Below are 24,428 nucleotides of genomic sequence, written 5' to 3' on the forward strand. Positions count from 1 at the left end.
TAGCCCAGCATGGTCTGGTCCAACAAGGTCTCATTTATGTCAGATCTGGTCCCCATAAAAACAGGTTGCTTACCTGTAACTTATGATCTTCGAGTGGTCATCTGTGCAGTCACACACATGGGTTTTCCCGCTGGAACGAACCCGACCTCGGAGAATTCAAAGCTAGCCTTAGGCGTTATTTTTGGCGCGCACTTCCTCCCGCCCTGGGGAGCAGGCATCCACTGCGCATGCCTGGAGCGGGGGGAAGGCGCTCCACCCACCAGTTTCTTTCCAGCCGCTGTTAAGTGCAAGATAGTCTGAGAAATGTAGAATCGCATAAACAGCAGCGGGGACGGATGGGTGGGCGTGTGTGACTGCACAGATGACCACTCGAAGATCATAAGTTACAGGTAAGCAACCTGTTTATCTTCTTCGTGGTCTCTGTGCAGTCCCACACATGGGTGACTGATAAGCTAACCTGCACGGAGGTGGGTGCTGTTTCTGAAAGAGAAATTTCAGAAGTTAGGTTATACATAACAGATGAGTAAAAGGTACTCCCACTCACCATTGGAGAGCATGGCATCTCAGTTGAAAATGGAGCGGAGTACGGCTTGCCCGAAAGAAGAATCTCGCCGTGCATGAATGTCCATAGCATAATGCGTGGCGAAGGTGGACGATGAAGACCACACTGCTGCTGCACAGATGTCTTCAACGGGTATGCCCCTCGCAAAGGCGGAGGATGTGGCTAGTGCCCTAGTAGAGTGACCCCTTAGAGGTTCTGGAGCTGGTTGTTTAGCTAACTTGTAACAAAGTGATATAGCTTCAACCAGCCACTTAGACAGTCTCTGTATAGAGAGTTTCTGTCCCTTCTTGTGGGTTCCGTAGGAAACGAACAATGCAGTATCTTTACGGAATGCAGCAGTCCTGTCCAAATAGAAGGCAAGGGCTCGACGCACGTCGAGGTTATGGAGAGATTTCTGTCCCGAGTCCGAGGGGTGTTGAAAAAAGGATGGCAAAGTGGTTACACTTTGGAGGTGGAAGGGTGACACCACTTTAGGTAAGAAGTTTGGGTCCGGCCTCAGAACCACTCTGTCGTGATGAAAGACAGTGTAGGGCGGGTCAGATCGAAAAGCGCAAATGTCACTGGCCCTTTTAGCTGAGGTGAGTGCAACTAGCAGGGCTGTTTTCCACGATAAGAGGTGTATGGGGATAGACCCCATTGGTTCGAAGGGGGGCTTCATCAATTGACTGAGCACGACAGATAAACTCCATGTAGGGCAGAATTGCCTCGTCGGCGGTTTAAGGTGGAGAATTCCCTTCAAGAAGGATTTCGTAACAGGATGTGCGAATACTGTGCGGCCCTCTATGCTCTGGTGGAAGGCGGAAATGGCGGCCAGATGCACCTTAAGTGAGGAGTAAGTGAGGCCAGATTCCGAAAGAGAGACGGTGTAAGTAAGGATCTGCGAGATGGAGGAGGACGCAGGGTGGAAATTATTGCGCATGGCATATTGAGTAAAGCGTTTCCATTTGGCAGTGTAGGATTTCCTAGTAGAAGGCTTCCTGGCGTTCAGAAGGATGTGTCTGACATCGTCAGGAAAACCTAAAAACTGATCCTCCAAGCTGTCAATTTGAGGACTGAAGGATTGTGGTGTAGGACCCTGCCCTTCTGTTGTGACAGAAGATCCTGTACCGGCGGGAAGCAGTGATAAGTCCTGTTGGATAGGAGGAGTAGAGTGGTAAACCACGCCTGGCGCGGCCACCAAGGAGTGATTAAGACACAGTTCGTGTGGTCCAGCTGCAATTTCTGAATTGTCCTTGTTATGAGCGGGATCGGTGGAAAAAGGAAATGAAGTGGGCCGTTCCACATTTGTAGGAACGCATCCCCTGGTGACAGGGAGGATGGGGGTCCTCTCATGTAGAAAATTTCGCATTGAGCGTTGTCCGGGGACGCAAAGACATCTATGGTTGGGACACCAAACATAGTGAAGACAGGGAGGAGATACTTCCTGTTGATAGACCATTCGTGATCGTTCACTGTCATCCTGCTCAAAGTATCTGCTTGCGTATTCTGCACTCCTGGTAGGTGCACTGCAGTCAGATGGATTTTGTGAGCGATGCTCCAATGCCACAAGCGTAGTGCCATCTTGCAGAGACGGGAGGACGCGGTCCCTCCTTGCCGATTGATATAAAACACAGTCGCCACATTGTCCGATGCTATTTGTATGTGGCGACCGTGCAGAGATGGCAGGAAGGATTTCAGTGACCTGTGAACAGCAAGAAGCTCGAGACAATTGATATGCAGGAGCTTTTCGTTCGCCGTCCACTGACCTTGGGCCATCAGAGAATCGAGGTGAGCTCCCCACCCCCACCTCGACGCATCTGTGGTGACAACAGTTGAAGGTGATTGTTTCAGGAATGGCATTCCTTGTAGAAGATTGTGCTGGCCTGTCCACCACTGTAGGGATGGCAGAATGTGGTTGGGAACTGAAAGTAGCGTCCGTTGTGATTGGCGCTGTGGGTGAAAGGTTTTGACGAACCACAGTTGAAGAGGTCGCATGTGGAGCCGAGCATACGAGAGAACAGCGGTTGTTGCTGCCATCAGACCCAACATGCGCTGAAACACGAGAGCTGTTTGCGTCGGATGGGAGATTATACTGTTGGCCAGGGTTTGGATAGTCGTGACCCTGTCCATGGGTAAGTATGCCATATGGTCTGTGGTGGATAGATATGCCCCGATGAATTGTATTGTCTGCGAGGGGGAGAGTTGAGACTTTTGGTGGTTGACCTGCAACCCTAGGGTAGTGAGGAGATGCAGTGTTATTTGAACGTGGTCCTTGAGCTGCTCTTCCGAGGCTCCCACCATCAACCAATCGTCTATATAGGGGTAAAGGGCTATGCCCCGCTGACGGAGGAACGCTGCTACCACTGCCATACATTTTGTGAAGACCCTTGGTGCGGTTGATAGGCCGAAGGGGAGTGCCCTGAATTGGTAGTGGGCATCCCCTATGGCGAACCTCAGGAATCTTCTGTGGCAGCTGCTGATGGTGATATGGAAGTACGCGTCCTGCAGGTCTATCAGGGCCATCCACGCGTCCTTGGGAATGAGTGGCAGTGTGGACTGTAGGGTAATCATACGGAATTTTGTGGGGCGTATGTATTTGTTTAGTCTGCGTAAGTCCAGGATTGGGCGCTGGCCCCCGTCTCTCTTCGGTACCAGAAAGTACCGGGAGTAAAACCCCGTGCGATGGTATTGGGGGGGGATTGGCTCTATGGCCTGTTTGGCCAGAAGGATGTTGATTTCGTCTTTTAGAGCCTGTGAGGGGGGCGTTACGAGGAAATGCGAGTTCTTTGGTTGTGAGGTGAACTCTATGAAGTAACCGTTCTTTACAATTTGCAGAACCCAAGAGTCCGTTGTTATGGACTGCCAGGTCGATAGGAAGGGGAGGAGTCTGGGAGTGGAGGAGGTGAAGTCAAAGAGACTGCTTGTTTGGAGGAGTGGTCTTTTTGGGAGCTTGCGGTCTTTGGCGTTGTTGAAAGGGTTGCTTTGCAGGGGGTGCCCTTCTTCTCCAGTAATCAGATTGCTTAGGAGATCTGGTGCGCTTGTAAAAGGGGGTCCTCCAAGGTCTCTGCCTGTTACCCTGAGGTTGCTGTTGGGTTACTCCCAGTCGTTTCGCTCTCTTCCTACTGTCATCCACGGTGGTAAGGATGTCGTCCGTGGTGGCATTAAACAGGCCCTGCCCATCAAATGGGAGATCTTCTATTTTATACTTAATGTCCTGTTGTAAGGAGGACGAGCGAAGCCAGGCGTGTCTCCTGAGAGCTATTGCAGTTGCCATTGATCTGGATGTGCATCCGACTGAGTGGCGAACAGTGTTAATCTGTTGCTTGCTAAGACGATTGAGCTCTCTTAGCAGTTTGGTGGCTTGTCGTTGTGATGTTTCAGGTAACGATGGTACCAGAGCGGTGAGCTGTGTAGCAATGTTGTGTGCATATGCCGCAAAATGAGCCATATAATTATTGATTTTTACTGATGCTGTGGAGATTGAATAAAGTTTTCTCCCCAGTGTATCTAGTTTACGCCCCTCTTTCTCCGGTGGTACAGGGTGGCGTGTTTGCTTAGTTTTTGACGACGAATGCACAATCATAGAGTTAGGCGCTGGATGGTTAAACAAAAATTTTGACTCCGGGGCGTGAATTTTGTACAGTGACTCGACACGTTTGGATGTTGGTGGTATAGAGGCTGGCTTATCCCAGGCCTCTTTGAGGGCCTCTAAGTGGACTGGAAGCATGGGCAATGATGAAGTAGCAGGTAGGTCTGCATTGATCAAATCGTGGACGACATCGGTAACCTTGGGAAGGTCGGTGGTTAACTTAATGTTCAAAGTTGTGGCCATGTCGGTTATGAGGTCCAAATAGGACTTGGCCCCTTCTGAGGGAGAGAGATCTGCAGGCTTGACTATGTCAGAGGCTGGGGAGGCCGGCTGAGATAAGGACTGTGAAGAGTCTGAAGCCTCAAGGTCTGACTCGTCTTCGTCCCGTGGATCCTCGGGATCCGGTGGTAAGGGCGGTTTAGTTAGCTTAGATGTTGATGGTGTAGGAGAGACTGGAACTCGATGGCGAGGCGATACTGCATGTTCGGAGCGAGATGACAGGTGTCGTTGGTACCGTGCTGGACTTTGTTGTTGTTGGTACCGTGCTGGACTCTGCTGTTGTTGGTACCGTGCTGGACTTTGCTGCTGTTGGTACCGTGCTTGACTTTGCTGTTGTTGGTACTGTGTTGGGCTGTGCTGTTGTTGGTACCGTGCTGAATCCTGTGGTTGGTACCGGCCCAATTCCTTCTGCTGCTGGTACCGTGCCGGGTCTTGTTGTTGGTACCTAGACGAGTCGTGTCGTTGATACCGGCCGTGGTACCCTTCTCGATGTCCCACATCCTGGTGCCGTGAGTCACGGTGTCTACGGGTGCGGTAGGATTCTATAGAAGGGGATCTTGACGGTGTATAGCGCGGATAGGAGCAGCGGGATGGTGAGCGTGATCTGCTATAGTACCGACTCCCCTCGTCTCTACTGAGGGATCGCTCACGGTATCGTGTGGTCTTCTCCCGGTACGGGGATGTCTGGTACCGGTGCTTCATTCTAGGGGACGCCAGATGTCTGTCCCTAGAGAGTGATCTTCCGTGACGTCTATCGGGTGCGTGGTCTCGATGGCGTGGAGAGTCGAAGCGAAGTGGAGACACCATAGCGTCCTTGTAGGTACGAGGGACAGTAACGTCCCGGAAGGAGTCAAGGTCGAGCTGTTTTTGCAGTTGCTGTTGCTGTAGAGCTTTTTGCTGCTGCAGTTGCTGTTGCTGAAGAAGCTGTGAAGATGGCTGTGTAGGTTCCTTCGCCAAGAGGTCCTCCGGCAGGAATTCCTGTATTGAAGGCGAACGAGAGCCAATTCGGATGACCTCGGATTCGATAGCATCTACCGGAGTCAGGACTGGAGGCGGTGTTGGAGCCGTGAGCACTCGGAGTGAAGAAACCGCTAAGGCGGCTTTCGCATCCGAAGCTGACTGGTGAGGCGAAGAAGATTTCTCTTTTCCCGTCGAGTCACCATGTTGTTTCTTGGATTCATGGTGCTTCTTCGGGTGTTTTGAGGGCTTAAGCTTCCTGGGAGTCATAGCCACAGAAGCTGCCTGGACCGTACCCACCCTCTGTGGAGATTTCTGCGGATCAGAAGACTGAGACATAGCTGGGCGCAGAGATTGGGTCAGTAGGTGACTATTCAGTCTAGCGGCGCGGTTCTTTTTAGCTTGTTTGCCGAACTGGGCACAGTGAGCACAAGCGTCAATCCTGTGGGTGTCGCCCAGGCAAATTAGGCACAAAGCGTGGCCGTCTGAGGAGGGGATCTTAGTCCCACAGCGAATACACTTTTTAAAAGTGATTTTAAGTACTTTTCCTTCCATACGCCCGGGGGGAGGGGGGGGGAAGGAGGAAAAGGGGAGAGATAAAGGAAACAGGAGGATATAACAAGAATTTTTTTTTTTTTTTTTTTTATACTATACCAGACAGAAGTAAACGTGGGGAAAAATGAAGGAAGACGTTAGCGGTAACGGAGAAAAGACAGTTGAGGAGGCTAGTTGAGAGGAGACGCAACGAGGAAGGACTATCCCGGGCGGCGGTCGGAAAGAAACTGGTGGGTGGAGCGCCTTCCCCCCGCTCCAGGCATGCGCAGTGGATGCCTGCTCCCCAGGGCGGGAGGAAGTGCGCGCCAAAAATAACGCCTAAGGCTAGCTTTGAATTCTCCGAGGTCGGGTTCGTTCCAGCGGGAAAACCCATGTGTGGGACTGCACAGAGACCACGAAGAAGATCAAAAGAGTTGGACACCCCTTCAGTGCATCATGAGAACTTCAGCATTCACTTAAAACAAACACACACACTTGTACTAGTAGGCTTCCCAATCCCCAGGTCCCAGCGGTTTTACAGGCTTCCCCCCTCCCCCAGCCAGCTGGCTGATGGGGGAAGCCCCTCCAACACAGCCATTATGCACCTCCATGAACGATTCCCATAGAGAATGATGGGGAATTGATCTGTGGGTATCAGGGGCTCTGAGGAGGCTGTTTTTTGAGCTAGAGGAGCCAAATTTTCAGTATAGCATCTAGTGCCTCTCCCCAAAATACCCCCTAAGTTTCAAAAGGATTGGACCAGGGGGTCTAATTCTATGAGCCCCAAAAGAAGGTGCCCCTATCATTCATTATTTCCTATGGAAGGAAGGCATTCTAAAAGGTGTGCTGCCCCTTTAAATGTGATGGCCAGAAATCCCCTGGAGTTCAATGATGCTTGTCACACCCTTGCTCCTGGCTCCGTCCCCAATGTCTCCTGGCTCCACCCCTAAAGTCTCCTGGCTCCACCCCCGAAGTCCCCAGATATTTCTTGAATTGGACTTGGCAACCCTATGTAGTAGAAGCCCTCACACTGTTGTCCCCCCCCCCACCCCACACACACACAAGCACCAAGAATACAGAGTATCACTTGTCCTGGACAGAGAGTTCCATCTATAAGAACATAAGAGAAGCCATATTGGATCAGGTTAATGGCACACCCACAACCCAACACTCTAGGATGATGTCAAGGGAGGGTGGTGACGAGAGCAGCAGGGAGGGAGGGTGAGGAGAGTGAGGAGAGGGAAGGTGGTGTGGGGCGCCGGGGGGCATAAGTGCCCCCCCCTGAAAAAATTAAATGCCCCCTGACCTTCCAAATCCTGGCTACAGCCCTGCTGTGCTGATAGTATTCTGTATTTGTGATCTTGTATTAAACAAAAGTAACTTGTATAACAGACGATGCAACTGCCTTGGCCAACTAAAGCAGGGGTCCTCAACCTTATTGAGACTGGCTACCTGAACCCAGTCTCCACCCCCAGTCTCTACATATTTTCCAGTCCTGAGCTGGCAACCCCACATAGATCGAACTCAGGTTGTGAGCAGAGAGCTCGGACTGTAGTACTGCAGCCTCAACCCCTTCCAAAAAACTCTCGGCATGCACTGGAAAAGGTACTTGTGTCCACAGACGGTACGTTGCGGAGCCCTGAATTAGCGTCTGGCTATGCGTTACCCACATTTTGGCCCCATTAGAAACAGGTTTCCATTCAGTGGTGCAAAAGGAGGGATAGCACGAAATTGCAGAAACAGCAAAACATGCTAATTGTTCATCACCAATTATTCAGCCTTTGGCTAAACAATAATAAAGATTTATTGCCAAACAAGACAACCCCAGGTCCATCATTTGCATAACCCCAGTGTATGCTTACCATCAACTTTGGCTGTGTGGACTAATGCGTCAAAAGCGTTCTTGGTTAAGTGTACCCCCATGGTCTCCAGAGTTTGCTTCAGCTGCGAAAGGGTCATGTGCTTGTACTTGATGTTTTCGACAACTTTTATAGCATCTTGCAACGCTGGAGAATAAGAATTGGGAGAGAAGGAAGGCTGGCGTCACCTAGGATCAACCGCAGTTATTTTTGTACAGGGCCGTATCTGGGCCCTGACCTGGGGAACCCAGGTTAGCCTGATCCAAGCTGTGGAGTCTTGTGAGCAAAAATTCTACTTTGTGAGCTACTGGCATTCAATCTGTGACTACTGCATGAATTAGTTTGCTCTGGGGCCATTTTCTCCTGAGCTAAGACAAAAAATGTGTGAGCCTGAGGTGAAAAAATTGCGTACAAGCTCACGCTAACTCAGCTTAGAGAGAACACTGCCCACCATCCCTATTTCAAGGAAACTTTGATCTAGGCTGAATTCATTCCTATGGCTCCAAATAAGAATTCTAAGCAAACGCTGGAAAAGTGATAACAAAACTGCCTGTACCGGAAGGCGTGTCTCTTTGTTGTCGTTACAGAAGTCTCTTATCTTTGTTTGGCTTTAAAGAAGTGAACTTTTCATTTTTTGGTACCCACGGGATCAACTGAATGCAAGAAGCAAGACACCATGGGAACAAGAGAGACTGTATGCATGCAGGAAAGAAGAAGGAGGAAGAGGAGGAGAACAAACAGGAAGGGAATTCCCTGAGACTACATTCTACCAATTAGAGAGGGTGAGTGATAGCAGAACCAGAAAGGAAGGAGACTGATATTGTCCTATCTATCTAGCTTGCTCTATGGTGTTTGTAGTCTTGGAGGACCAACAAGAGACATCACCAGCCTGTTCTTCCAGCAGGGCAGCCCAGAGAAGAGGGCTGAGCAGCACTGCACACAAGATTACTATTCCAGCTACTTGAGCAATTACCTACAAATTCAGTAAAACGTGAAGCACCGGCCAAAATCTTCAGGAATTCTGTCCCATCCAGCATCCCTGAATCTGCAAGGAATGCAAAAAAGAATGCAAGAGGGATCTGATAAGAAAGGAATTATTGGATTGGCCCTAACCAAAGAAACAGAGCTCTTCATTTACATACCAGCTCATGGAATTTTTAAACTTGTGATGATTTGTTAGATGAGCAAACCTTCCGAGAAACACAGCGAGACTTCCAACAACCATAAGAACAATTAAAATGTCCATAAAATTTTAATGTGGGTAAACAGCAAATACATTACCATGGCACTGAGACAGAAGACCAATTTCCAGTTCCCTGGAAAGCCTGCCAAAACCCCAAGCACAGTTAACAGAAGTGCTCTACTGGGTTGGGGGGGGGGAGTAAATAGGTCACCAACAGCTGGCCTACAAAAGCCAGAACCTCTTACAACATTTGTTTTACGCTAGAGAATGTATTACTGATGTAGCAAACACGAATTTGAGCAGACTTTGGAGGATGGTGGAAGACAGGAGGGCCTGGCGTGACTTGGTCCATGGGGTCGCAAAGAGTCAGAATCGCAAAGAGTCGGAATGTGACTGAACGGTTAGGGCTACCAAGCCCCCAGTCCAGGCAGGGGTTCCCCTGCCTGGGAGGTTCCCAACCTGCGGTCCCACATTGGGCTGGTGGGGGAAACCTCCCCCGACATTGCCGCTGCGATGACGTCACCCGGAAGGGACATCATCATGCAGGCGATGTTGCACAGTGGCCTCTCTAGGCGTTTCTGAGAAAACTCTATGGTTTCCCCAGACGATCTAGCCATTTGGGAGGGAAAAACTCTGGTACAATAGGTACCATAGAGTTTTTCCCTCCCAAATGGCTACAGTGTCTGGGAAAACCATAGACTTTCCCCGGAAACGGCTAGAGCAGCCACGAGAGGCATCGCTAGTGCGATGATGTGTGACGTCATTGCATTGTGTGCATTCCAGGTGACGTCATTGCATTGTGTGCATGTTTCGCACTCGCATGAAAGTCCCCCGTCACAGAATGGCGGGGACTTGGCAACCCTACATAGGGTATAATGGAAAATTGATCTATGAGTATCTGGGACTTGTAGGGGGGCTGTTTTTAGAGGTAGAGGCACCAAATTTGCAGCATAGCATCTGATGCCTCTCCTCAGAAGACCCTCCAAGTTTCAAAAGGATTGGACTGGGGGTCCAATTCTATGAGCCCCCAAAGAAGATGCATTTAAAAGATGTGTGGTCCCGTTAAATGTGATGGCCAGAACTCCCTTTGGAGTTCAATTATGATTGTCACAACCTCCACCCCCAAAGTCCCCAGATATTTCTTGAATTGGACCTGGCAACCCTGGCTTGGATGGTTGCATATGAGAATGCCTCATTGAACATATGAACATATGAAGCTGCCTTATATTGAATCAGACCCTCGGTCCATCAAAGTCAGTATTGTCTACTCAGACTGGCAGCGGCTCTCCAGGGTCTCAAGCTGAGGTTTTTCACACCTATTTGCCTGGACCCTTTTTTGGAGATGCCAGGGATTGAACCTGGGACCTTCTGCTTCCCAAGCAGATGCTCTACCACTAAGCCACCGTCCCATCCCCTAATTCTCAGATTAGGGTGGTGAGGTGACAGACTATTAGGGACATTGTCCTGTTTGTTTATGTAAAACATGGCCATGAGGCTATCTCTGGCTACCTGGAGGTTCCTGCTGGACATTTTGTTGTTCAGTCGCACAGTCGCGTCCGAGTCTTTGCGACCCTACGGACCAAGTCACGCCAGGCCCTCCTGTCTTCCACCATCCTTCAAAGTCTGTTTCAATTTGTGTTAGTTACATCAGTAATGGAAATAACGTATGGGGATGTAAAGTGAGGAAGCTATTGTAGACATCTTTGAGTTCTAGTACATTGATGTGGAAGAGTTTCTTAATGCGGGCACCCCGGAAAAAGGAAACAGAAGAATTTTTTTTTTTTAAAGGAAACAAATATCAGTACATTGCACAAGACTGTGACACAAAAGGTGGTTTGTTTTTTTTAATCCACCTAGATAAACGAACTCACACTTTCCCCTGCAGTCAAGGGTCAAAGAAATTTTCTTGCTTCCCTTGGCCTTAGTGGACAATTTTGCATCCTGAGCAATACTCCCTCTAAGCTGTGGAGTCTTGTGAGCGAAAATTCTACTTTGTGAGCGACTGGCATTAAAGTTGAGAGCTACTGCATAAATTGGTTTGCTGTGGAGCCATTTTTCCTGAGCTAAGACAAAAATGTGTGAGCTAAAAAACTGTGAGCTAGCTCACACTAACTCAGCTTAGAGGGAACACTGATCCTGAGATGTAAGTTGGCAATTTAATGATGGGGGGGGGGGGGGAGATGGCGCCTTGAGGAATGAATCTCTCTCAGCTGTGGCAGAGAGAAAACAGGGAAGACTAGTGCTCTGCTCCTTGATTATTATGTTGCCAGAGGTGGGAAAACAGCATGGAGGAGGGGAATAAAGCGTTTCTGAGCTTCATTAACCTCTCCACAGGAGGCCTGCAGAGTGGATTAATCCCATGGAGGCCCCTAGGCAGTCAAAAATCTCAGAGGCCCCCTTGCAAATTATCTCAGAGTCAGAGCACCTGCCCACTGCTGCAGCGTGCAGCCTGAAAAAGCTGCAGAGAGGCAGAGAGAGGCAAACTTGGCGACAGTGCCAGCAGCAGCCTCACCAGGCAAGTCAGGCAAAGAGCAGCTCAGTTGCTGGCTGCACACATGCAGGCTGGGAGGGCTGCAAGCAGAGGGGAAATGATAGGGGAAGCTGCCCCAGGGCCCCTAAAGTAGGGTTGCCAATCCCCAGGTGGGGGCAGGGGATCCCCCGGTTTGGAGGCCCTCCCCCCGCCTCTCCCCAAAATGCCCCCCAAGTTTCAAAAAGATTGGACCAGGGGGGCATTTTGGGGAGCCCAAAAGAAGGTGCCCCTATCCATGATTTCCTATGGAAGGAAGGCATTGAAAAGGTGTGCCGTCCCTTTAAATGTGATAGCCAGAACTCCCTTTGGAGTTCAATGATGCTTGTCACAGCCTTGATCTTGGCTCCACCCCTAATGTCTCCTGGCTCCACCCCCAAAGTCTCCTGGCTCCACCCCCAAAGTCCCCAGATATTTCTTAAATTGTACTTGGCAACCCTACCCTAAAGGCATACTTGACCAGTGCCTACTTGACCTAATTGTTAATTCGGCCCTGGCTGCATATGCACAGCACCTATGTAGGACTGCAGAGATTCCACGATGATAAACCAGCTATTCTACATATTCATATAGACAAGGGGGAAAAAAATACAGCAATGTCCATTGTACAAAAAAACCCAACAACAACCAGCGGTGTCCACTGTACAGCGAAGTCCGTTCTACAATTTATGGCTAGCGTTGGCTTTTTTGGTAGGAAAAGGAAAAGATTCACTTCTTTTAAAATCAATTATTTAAACTCTCACCGCTGACAGCGACGGATGTCATCGCTGCCTGGAGTTCTTCAGGCGACAGAGAAATGCCCAAGTCCGTCAAGGCAGCCGGTAGGTCGTCCTTTCGAATATTCTTGCAGATTTTGTTGACTGCATTGAAAGTGCCCTGAACAGCTACGGGAGTCAGCAGAATTGCAGTTTGGTTATTGCTGCCCACTTGTCAATAACAGATTTCTTGCCAATGATTTTAGTTCAACTCATCTCCAGTGTCGCTCTGGATATATGTAACATGAGTCCGCCTTTTAGATATATGTACTATGATTCTGCCTTTCATAATGCATTTTGCTGATCAGTTATGATTTTGCGTTGCCTGGCTTTGCTCGTTGTTTAACATATATAATCAGGGCTTTTTTTTGTAGCAGGTATTAGGCCACACACCCCTGATGTAGCCATTCCTCCAGGATCGTACAGTAGGCCCTGTAAGAAGAGCCCTGTAAACTCTTGGAGAACTGGCTACATCAGGGGTGTGTGGCCTAATATGTAAAGGAGTTCCTGCTACAAAAAAAAGCCCTGTGTATAATCTTAGAATGGAATAGAGTGTACAGCAGATTCAGAAAAGCCACAGCTTCTCTGTCCTTTGGCTTTGGGAAACAGGTGCCTTATCAGAGCTACTGGAAAGAATGGCTTGGAGTTTCATTTCCAAAGAAAAGACACTTAAGAAGAAGATGAAGAAGACTACAGATTTATACCCCGCCCTTCTCTCTGAATCAGAGACTCAGAGCAGCTCACAATCTCCTATATCTTCTCCAACCACAACACACACCCTGTGAGGTGAGTGGGGCTCAAAGGGCTCTCACAGCAGCTGCCCTTTCAAGGACAACTCTGCGAGAGCTATGGCTGACCCAAGGCCATTCCCGCAGCTGCAAGTGGAGGAGTGGGGAATCAAACCCGGTTCTCCCAGATAAGAGAGCTATGGCTGACCCAAGGCCATTCCCGCAGCTGCAAGTGGAGGAGTGGGGAATCAAACCCGGTTCTCCCAGATAAGAGTCCAAACACTTAACCACTACACCAAACTAGCTCTCTTAACAACAGTGTGTGGTGGTGGTGGGGGGAAAGTGTAGATGACTGGGGAAGGCAATGGCAAACCACCCTGTAAAAAGTCTACTGTGAAAGCAACGTCACCCCAGAGTCAGAAACAACTGGTACTTGCATAGGGGATTACCTTTACCTTTTTTATTTCAAATGCTTTACCATCACTTTTTTGCTCCTTGGTTTGCTTATGTCATTAACGCGGGCTTGTTATGTCATTAACATCGCGGGCTTAGGAGATGTATGCCTGAAAGCGAAACTCCTTGTTTGCCTCCCGTAATCCTATCCATCACAGTGCCCAACATCATCTGTTACGCTTAGTTATACTTACAAAGATCATGGGAATGTTTGAAGGCCAAAGGGCAAAAGTAAAAAGGAATCAAAAAAGCTCCGTGAAGGAATATTTTCCAAGAGGACTCAGATGTAAGGCCCTGAGAGCAGCATCCAATTAGGCTGAGAAAATGGCATCGGGAGGTGGGAAAACCGTGTCGGATGAACTTGCTGCTTTTCGATCAGGGGTAACGGAAGCTTTTTTAAAAAAATGGAAAATAATATTTCTGATAAAATATCTGCAATGATACAGCCACTTTCTGCCCAACTGATAGATTTTCAAGCTTCCCTAGAGAAAGTGGCGGAGACGGCTGACATTTGCTTTTAATATGGTGAGCATGTCTCAAGATGACGCACAATATTTTTACAAGTGTGAAGAATGGGCTACAGATAAAATCATCGAGCTTGAAAACCAGTTAAAAGTGGGGAACGTTAAAATTCGCGATCCCCCTGAGAATTCAGCTTCTCCTAATGACTTGAAAGGACTTATTAATGCGTGGCTACCAAAAGAGCTGGGCTTTTCCGAGTCAGAACTGAGTACTTTAGAAGCTGTTTATAGAATTGGCCCCATGCGTAGGCAGAAATCTTCAATGCCCAGAGACATTCTAGTCCGCTTTTCGACGGTTTCCTCTAAAGCCAAGCTTCTACGCAAAGCCCGCGCTTCCAGCTCATTTAAACTGGGAGACCATAACGTCCAAATTTTGCAAGATTTGTCTGCTGAAACTCTGCAGAGATGTAAGATTATGAAACCAATTATTGAGATTCTGAATAAGGAAAACATTCGGTATCGCTGGATTGCTTTTTATAAACTGCAAGTCATAATTCAAGATCAAAAGTTTATGACTTGGGATCTGGAATCGGGAATAGGCTTGCTACTTGACTTGAAACTCCATGTTCCTGATGAACTGTTAGAAGCAGCCTCCCAGGAACACCCACTGTCTTCCAACGCTAGATGGTGACGTGTCCCTAGAATCGACCTATTCGTCCTGCATCTCCTAGCAGTTGAACTGTTGGGACTGAGGATGTTCTCCGCAGCTGAGAACGAAACGTCTGGAAGAAAAACTTTCTCTAGTAGAACACGGCACTTGAGCCCGAAAGATTCTACAAACCCTAATGATGATGCCAGCCGTGAAAACCTGAAATCTTTGGTTACCTTTTCTTGAATTTTCTTTTGCCAACTCAGAACTTGCACGGTCTATCCCCAGCAGATATTATGATATTATTAACCTAATGTAATGGATGAGGTTAAAATGTGAACACTGTATTATTTTCTACCTCAGGCTGCCAGTTGTGAAGTTATGTTGCTTGGTTATGTTTTGTATCGATGTACAATATTGGCTGAATGTCTTACTTACTTGTTTAAGTAAGGACGTTGAAGATATGGTCAATGACTATACTATATTTGTTTTTTGATTTCAATAAACTGATATGATATTTAAAAAACAAACTGCCATGCCTAATGTATAAATATCTGACCCTATCCTAGGAAGTCAGTTCTAACAAGAAACATCTTGCTGTGAACATGTATTTCTTCAATAAAGTCCTTATGTGATTCAAATCAAAGAGGCTGAGTTGACGAGAGCTTCACAGAACTTGACACCACTCTTAGTTTACTAGCGGCAGCCCTAAGGTGACTGTGAGGTGAATTTTAGGAGTTGAGAATTTTGTTAGAATGAACCCTCTTCAGACTGACAGCTGAATACATAAAAGGTGCCTTATACCAAGCTAGGTTTTTGGTCCTTGTAAGTTCAGCATTTACTTTGACTGGCTCTCCAAGGTCTCAGAGGAAACAGGATCTGTCTCAGAACTTGAGAGCCCTTAACTGGAGATACCAGGGACTGAACCAGGGACATTCTGTATGAAAAGCATCTGCTTTACCATTAGGCCATGGCCCCTAAGTATTTACCAGGCCAGAGCAAGTTGGAAAAGGAAAGGTTCCCTGCGCAAGCACCAGTCGTTTCTGACTCTAGGGTGACGTTGCTTTCACAACGTTTTCACAGCAGACTTTTTACGGAGTGCTTTGCCATTGCCTTCCCCAGTCTTTTACACTTTCCCCCCAGCGAGCAGTACTGCTGCTTTACCACTCTGCGCCACGGGGCCGCTAGAGCAAGTTGAGGTGATGGTAAATATTGGAACTTTCCTAGGGAGGGCTCATTCAGCGAAAAGTGATGGTAAAAAAATAATTATCTGAGGTGAGCAAGACTTAGGCTAAGGGGACAAAGGTGGCAGGGGAAGAAACTTAGCCAGAAAAGCCAGTGGCTGCAGATAGCATGGGGATATGTCAGGAGATGACTTCAGCAGTCACAGTGCCCTTTAGGAAGGGCAGAAGCAGCACCAGATTACATGGCAGGTTGTTGGAGGACTCCAGCTACACCACTGAGCGCCATTAAAGGTGATGTGGGTGCCTTTCTCAGAGGACATCAGGAAACTGCTACAGAGGTCTCCTGACACCCTCAGCTAAGGGCGCCACATTCCGTTCTTCTTTAGCAATGCTTGTTGGTGGTAGCTGGAGGCCCCCCCCCCAATCCTACTCACCACACAAACTGCTGCATTCCCCACCCCACGCCACACAAACTGCTCACGACACAATCTGCTGCATTTCCCACCCCTTACCACACAAACGGCTGCTCACCACAGAAACCACTGCATTTCCCACCCCTCATCACACAAATGGCTCACCACACAAAATGCTGTATTCCCCATCCCTTACCACACAAATTTCTCACCACACAAACGACTGTTCACCATACAAACTGCTGCATTTCCCACCTCTCGCCACACAAATTGCTATATTCCTCACCCCTCACCACACAAATCGCTCACCACACAAACTGCTCTATTCCCCAACCCCTCACCACACAGATTACTCACCACACAAACTGCTGCTTACCATACAATCTGCTGCATTTCCCACCCGTCATCACACAAATGGCTCAGCACACAAACTGCTCCATTTCCCACCCCTGACCAAATCACAATACGTGGAAGATTTATTTCTGTGTTCTTACCATTAAATTCTGTGAATGACTTGGTACCTGTCAACTTCGTCACGACATCTTTAAAATCCACTGTTCCGTCTCCTGTAAGTATGGCATAGAGAAGGAAGGAAGCCAACATGAAGTGGGATCGCAAGTCATAGTTCGCAAACCCTACTGAGTCCAGCGGGACTTATTTCATTATACAATGAATTGGGTCACACCTAGTGTTTCCTCTAAGCTCTACAGCATTGTGAGCAGAAATTCTACTCCGTGAGCAAAAAAAGAGAAGACAGTGGCATTAAAGTTGTGAGCAAGTCTACATTTGACTATCGCACAAATTCAGCTTTTTTCGATTACTTCCATAACCTTGTAAAAATCTCACAATAAATTATGTAAAATTATATTTAAACTGTATTGAAAGAATAATTTAAACATTATAAGAGAAAGAGAGAATCAAGTCAAATTTCAACCACCCTTTTGCACTATTGTGGTAGATCTGTACTTTGGAGAACAGGTCTACCCACTCCAGTCCACTGTATTGGTACCCGGCCTCCAGAGAACAGGTCTACCCATCCCTTTCCATTATATCGATAGGCTTGTCCTCCAGAGAATGTCTACCCACCCCTTTCTGCTGTATTAGTAGACCTGGCCTCTGTCTGCCCATCCCCGTCGACTATATTAGTAGGTCTGCTCTGTGCTGTGCCTTAGAAAACATATCAGCATTTGAAGGCTGGGGACTCTTGCAGTCTACGTTGTTTTGTTTTTAGTGAAATATGACAACCAGCATCACAGGCCAAGTATAACAGAGGAGGAACGGTCACGGTCAGAATCCTGCCTAATGTAACAAACCGGAAGTTGCTGAAATGTTATCAAACGACTGATTTGTTCAAATATCTATTTCCCACTTTTCATTGTGACTCAAGGCAGCTTGCACAGTATACTGAAAATCATAATACAGGTGTGCAAAAACAATTGTCAATGGCCCCATAGGCTATAATAGAGAAATGCTAGGTAGTTAGGGGAGGGACAGTGGCTCAGTGGCAGAGCATCTGCTTGGGAAGTGGAAGGTCCCAGGTTGAATCCCCGGCATCTCCAAAAAAGGGTCCTGTCAAGTAGGCGTGAAAATCCTCCGCTTGAGACCCTGGAGAGCCACTGCCAGTCTGAGAAGACAAGACTGACTTTGATGGACCAAGGGTCTGATTCAGTAGAAGGAAGCTTCATATGTTATGTTCAATGATCTGAGGATATCTGGGGTTCTGGGGGGACTCTTTTTTTTTTTTTTTTTTGAGGCAGAGGCACCAAAGTTGCAGCATCGCTGCTGGTGACTCTCCTCAAAAACCTCCTCAAGTTTCAAAATGATTGGACTGGGAGACCCAATTCAATGGGCCTCAGAAGGAGGTGCCCCCATCTTCTATTGTTTCCAACGGCGCTTGTGAGCTGAGAGCAGAAACCTGTGAACAGCCTGTTGAAAACTTGTGTGCCAGCGCCCCCTAGCCCAGCTTAGAGGGAACTATGATTATCTGTGGAGATGGTGGGGTAGAATCATAGAGTTGGAAGGGACCTCCAGGGTCTAGCCCAACCCCCTGCGCAATGCAGGAAACTCACAAATGCCTCCCCCTAAATTCACAGGATCTTCATTGCTGTCAGATGGCCATCTAGCCTCTGTTTAAAAACCTCCAAGGAAAGAGAGCCCACCACTTCACAAAGAAGCCTGTTCCACTGAGGAAGCCCTCTAACAGTCAGGAAGTTCTTCCTAATGTTGAGCTGGAAACTCTTCTGATTTAATTTCAACCCACTGGTTGTGGTCCTACCTTCCGGGGCCACAGAAAACAATTCCACACCGTCCTCTACATGACATCCTTCAAGTACTTGAAGATGGTGATCCTATCAACTCTCCAGGCTAAACACAGGAGACCCGCCTCCTCTCCAGGCTAAACATAGGAGGAGTATAGGGTATAGGAGGAGGCAAGCTTCTCGAATACTTGTTCTGCGCTTCTCATTTGAAGACTGCATTATCATCTCAAAGTGCGGAAGAGAGTCCCCCATGTATAAAATTCTTCTTGGATATTGGGGCTCCAAGGCTTTAAAGGCTCACCTGAAGCCGTAAGTGAGCTCTGCAGATCCTGGACCTCCTGCTGAGTCAAGTGGATCCCCAAGTTTGCCAGGGTTGGTGTGATCTCATTCAGGTGGATGCGGTTATCTTTCATCATACTCATAGCACTGAAGGTGTCCTTTAGCACTGTCAAGGACAGGAGAAATGTTATGCTAACCTAGCTGACTTTACCCTCAATCCACACCACAGCTCAGACAACCCGGGCTGCTCAGGTGTATGATTCTTTGTCTTGGTGTGCTCCCACTTTCTTCCCTCCCAAAGGCTGGAAAGGCACTGGAAACTGTTGGAAGATTTAGTCATTTTTTAGGAAAGAAATTGCCGTAAAAGAAAGGGTTAACCAGCCCTTTTCTTCCCCATCCCCAGTCACTGTTGGGCTGCTCATCCTTACATTAAAGCTTCCTGAAGCCCGGCTGTCCAACTCAACCACGAGGCAAAGCGAGGCAGTGGCTTTCAGTGGCAGAGCTTGGGTGGTGGGGGTAGTGTTATGTATTTGCTGTGTTCACTGTTAGTAGGCCTGAGCTTGAAGCATGCATCCATCACTCTCCAGGATCCTGACGCCTGCATTCCAATTGGCTGTTCTCTTAGAACCGGCCAATTAGGACACAAGGCATTTCTCCCAGAAAATGCAAATGAAGGATCCTGGAGAGACTGCCACCAACTAGGGTGGAGGGAATGTTCTCTCGTGTGGCATGATGATATCACCTGGAAGTGACGTCATCGTGCTGGGGATGTCACACCAGGGATACTCTAGGACTCACGATAAAACTCTATGGTACCATAGAGTTTTACAGTGAGTCCTAGAGCGGCGCACTAGCTCTTTGGGGGCAGGGATTCCCCCAGCAGCCTGCTCCCTGCTGGAGAGTTGGGGCCTTCCAGACCGGGGGATCCTCCACCCCCGGCGGAAGCTTGGCAGCCCTACCACCAACCTAAGGGGGTGTATTTAACTCAGCCAAAGTGTATATATTGCATTGTGTTCCCTGTTTGTGTTGTGACTGCTTCTTCTTGAATAAACTGTTGTTGCTGACTGAATTTACTTTGCAGTAGGTAGCCTATACCTTCACTGCTGCTGCTGGTGATAATGTCTTCAACTTTTTGGGTTGTCTTTAAAGACATTGGGGAATGATGCCAGAAAGAACTACTCAAGTTCCTGAACAAGGGGTGGGGATACTAGGAAATGCAGGTTGTGACTTCTGGGATCTGTCATCTTGGCTTCAGAGGGGCTTGCAGATCGTCTCTCTGCAGCAACTCTGAGTCTGGCTGTTGGAGGGGTGTCACAGAAGTGATGCCCCCATAGAAAAAGCCCGGAAAGGCTTTTTCTTCGGCGTGGGACTTTTATGGGGGGGAGGGGTCCAGCGGCAGCTGACCCTGACCCTTTATGCCCTGAAGCTCCACGACCATGAAAGCTGGCATACCAGCAAAAAAAGAACGCCCGACTGCTTTCTTGCTTTCATTTTCTCCAGTACGCCTTTGAAGTAGCATTTTTCTACTCTACTTAACAAGTAGGTGTTTTTCTAATTCTACTCCCTGATGGGTCACTCTGCATAACAACGAAAGACTAGCTCAAATCATTTAGAAGAGGCCTCGGAATGTCACGAGCAGTCTTAACTATTTAAATTGGGTTGAATGTAATTACGAAAATTGACCCAGACTATAATTGGATATATATCAAAGAGATTACTAAGAAGTTGCAATACAACAACAACACAATAACAACACATTTTATTTATATCCCGCCCTCTCCGCCGGAGCAGGCTCAGGGCAGCTCACAACAAAATTCATTTAGTTATACATTGAGTTAAAATACATTAAGTTATAACTAACAATATAAACCAACAGGTAATTAAAAAACTATTAAAATTCTAAAAACAATAAGTAAATGTTAGTATGTTGATATGTTGGTGCTATTCAGATGGTGAATTTACTTAGCTATTTATTCAGTGAAAGCCATTCGAAAGAGAACGGTCTTGCAGGCCCTGCGGAACTGTTCAAAGTCCCGCAGGGCCCGCATTTCTTCTGGAAGCTGACTCCACAGCTGTGGAGCCATAACAGAGAAAGCCCAAGTACGGGTACTCTGGAGTTTTACATCTTTTGGCCCGGGAATAGTCAGCAGGTTTTTCCCTGCTGACCTCAGTGCTCTCTGGGGTTCATACGGGGAGAGACGGTCCCTAAGGTAGGCAGGTCCTCGGCCATATAGGGCTTTAAAGGTGATGACCAGCACTTTGTAAAGAATCCGGTATATACGATCTGAACACAAAGGAGATATACTGTAGAGAGATCTGTCTCTATCGCCTGACTGTATTTGAAAGAATGGTTTCTAAAACTTCAGCTGGAGCTGTTGAGGAACGGGGATTAACAGGAGCTTGAAGCAAATTTACAATCTGATCTAAGAGACTGAGTTTTGATATCAGAAATGGCACTGCTTAACGAAATGTCACATGGAAAAGATATCTGTTCAAATCTCTTTTCTCTGAAAAAAGATCTTATCTCATTTATGCAGCTCTTTAAAGCCCAAATGAATTGTTTTATGCTGACAGTTAATGGAACTGTAAACCTACAGGGGTTGAGTGCTCAACAGAGTGTACTGACGGCTGTGAAATTGGAAGGGGAAAGTGATACTTTTTGAAATAAACAAAAGAAAAGCAAGATGGTCTCCTGTGTCGCAGTTTCAAAACTAGACCAGAAATTTAGATGCAGTGAAATTAGGCTGAAAGGGAAAAATGGCGATGAATTCTTCCCCCTGCGGTTGAGGGGGCAGGCCGTGTTGAGAAGAGAAAAGCTACACTCCAATCAACAAATCAAGATGTGGAAAGCCTTTCGGAAAAAGGACTTTGAATTTTTTTTCCCCTCTATTTTGGTGAATGGCTGGACAAGGAACTCTGACTAAGAAGTGAAATGTGATATCAAAAGGGAAACTGTGATTAAACGGACTGCCTCAGAAGCAATATGGGTGCAGAAATCAAAGGAATTTAAAAGTTTATAATCTCTGGGAAGGACTCTGGAATCTGGATTCTTTTTTTTCCCTTGCGAATAAATAAACATGTAACCATTAATAATGAACAGATGTTAGATTTTGAAAGAATAATGGAGATTTTGAAGAAGTAATGTTAATGAGTGCAGATAACAGATTTTTTTATATAGTAGATGTATTTACAGTATGCCTATTTAGTGAGATTGTCTATAATGATGTAAGAGTAGGATTAAAGGTTGAAAAGGTAGATAGCATAATTGCTGTGTAATCTGGTAGATTTGGTAATTTGGCAGATTTGTTTCTAATATGTTATTAGGAGAAATGGTTTAGGCTGAGAGACAAATTATTTAGTTGTATTTTATGTAATCTGCTAAGAATAAAGAAATGATTTTTGTGCTTGTTTTAATAAGGATTTTGCTAAATCAACATACTAACTTGTGCTTATAATAGTCAAGTCAAATTAGATAAAAGTGGCGTCGAGACAATTTTGAAATGATTTTTTTTACTTAACTGGTTATACTTATTTGTGTTTAAGAAGAAGTGTTTAGATCTACATTGCTTTACTAGTTTATTAAAATAATTTTTTTTATTATTCTGGTAAAGGAAGAAAGGAAGGTAATATTTAAGGAGATTTTTATACTTGTAAGTAGAATGATTTGAGCATTTTATCGGGAGGTGGAATTATAATTGATACATTTGTTCTGGTTTCTGCTTCTGTTTTTCCCATTCTGTTAAGGTCCTTTCCCCCTCGTTTTTATGTATTCTCTGCAATGCCTCTTTCTTTTGTAGTTTAAATCAATAAAACTTTTTAAAAGTTGGAAATGCAGGTTGTGTGAGCAATGAGAGATGGTCGGGTAAGATGGAGGGAATGGTGCAAGATAGAGAGCAGAAACAGTGTGGGTGGGTGGGGGGTCTCAGGTAGCGGCACCTTTTACCGATCCATCTTTGCCTGTGGCTGTTTTAAATTTTTAAAAGAACAAACCAAAACTGTTGGGGAAAATAATAATAAAACTGAGCATTGTGTGTAGCTTGAACCTGCAACGATGCTGACAATGGAATCCAACGGTCAGCCCCACACACCGCAGCAGTGAAACAGGCTCCCCGAGTCTTAGCTATCAAACAGGAGATTAAAATCCTCATTTGTCCTTACCTGGTTCTTTCGGGACCTCTGGTAGGAGGAGTAAAATCCTCATGAATTCCCTGAAATTCACTTTGCCTTGTTCTGCCAAACAAAACGTAGATCCAACAGAGAAAGACATTCTCTAATGTCCATGGCTGTCCAGTTTCACCAAGTCAAAGATATATAAAACCATCCCTCTCATTCAACCAACCAGTTGTTTTCAGGGAGAAAAATTTTAGACCTAGCATCAGTTAAAGGTTTAAAAAAAAATGCCAGCCTCTTAAAAAAAAACAACCTACAAGCCTGCTTTTGATCAGTTTTTACATATGGATATTTTTTAGTTTTTTTATATTTTAAATCCTTGTGAAAAAAAATTTTTTGGCTGGTAAAAACAGACATCTGTGTGGCAAACCAATCATCCCTGCCCTCATTCTAAGTCAGGAAAAGAACTGCTTGAGGAGCAGGTGTTTTCTCCCACCAGTGGTCACAGGAAGTAGCAGGGCTTTTTCGTAGCAGGAACTCCTTTGCATATTAGGCCACACATCCCTGATGTAGCCAGTCCTCCAAGACTTTACAGTAGATCCTGTACAAAGAGCCCTGTAAGCTCTTGGAGGATTGGCTACATCAGAGGTGTGTGGTAGGGTTCCCAAGTCCCTTGTGGCCTCCAGAGGGGGACTTTTAATGGTACCTATTGTACCATAGAGTTTTCCATCCCAAATTGCTAGAGCATCTGGGAAAACCATAGAGTTTTCCCATAAATCCCTTAAGTGGCCGGTGAGCGACTTCCGGGCGACGTCATCGCGCCAGCGACATCGGGGGAAGTTTCCTCCGCCTGCCCAATGTGGGCTGGTGGGTTGGGAACCTCCAGGGCAGGAGAACCCCTGCCTGGCCTTGGCAGCCCAAGTGTGTGGCCTAATATGCAAAGAGTTCCTGCTACAAAGAAAGCCCTGTATCAGGAATCACTCATCATGCAGGTGCAAGTGAGAAAAGATGCTCCAGTGAGCTTTGCCTTTTAAGCAAATGAAGGGTGAAGAAAGACTCCCAACACCCAGTCTCACAGAATTAAGAAGGAGCCATTCCGTCTCCTGTGATCATGTCCCCTCTAACTGGCTCAGTGGAAGAAGAAAAAGAAGATGATGATATTGGATTTATATCCCGCCCTCTACTCCAAATCTCAGAGTATCAGAGCAGCTCACAATCTCCTTTCCCTTCCTCCCCCACAACAGACACCCTGTGAGGTAGATGAAGATATTGGATTTATATCCCGCCCTCCACTCCGAAGAGTCTCAGAGCGGCTCACAATCTCCTTTCCCTTCCTCCCCCACAACAGACACCCTGTGAGGTAGATGAAGATATTGGATTTATATCCCGCCCTCCACTCCGAAGAGTCTCAGAGCGGCTCACAATCTCCTTTCCCTTCCTCCCCCACAACAGACACCCTGTGAGGTAGATGAAGATATTGGATTTATATCCCGCCCTCCACTCCAAAGAGTCTCAGAGCGGCTCACAATCTCCTTTCCCTTCCTCCCCCACAACAGACACCCTGTGAGGTAGATGAAGAGATTGGATTTACGGTATATCCCGCCCTCCACTCCGAAGAGTCTCAGAGCGGCTCACAATCTCCTTTCCCTTCCTCCCCCACAACAGACAC

This window comes from Heteronotia binoei, chromosome 15, assembly GCF_032191835.1.
Source record: "Heteronotia binoei isolate CCM8104 ecotype False Entrance Well chromosome 15, APGP_CSIRO_Hbin_v1, whole genome shotgun sequence".
Lineage (NCBI taxonomy): Eukaryota > Metazoa > Chordata > Lepidosauria > Squamata > Gekkonidae > Heteronotia > Heteronotia binoei.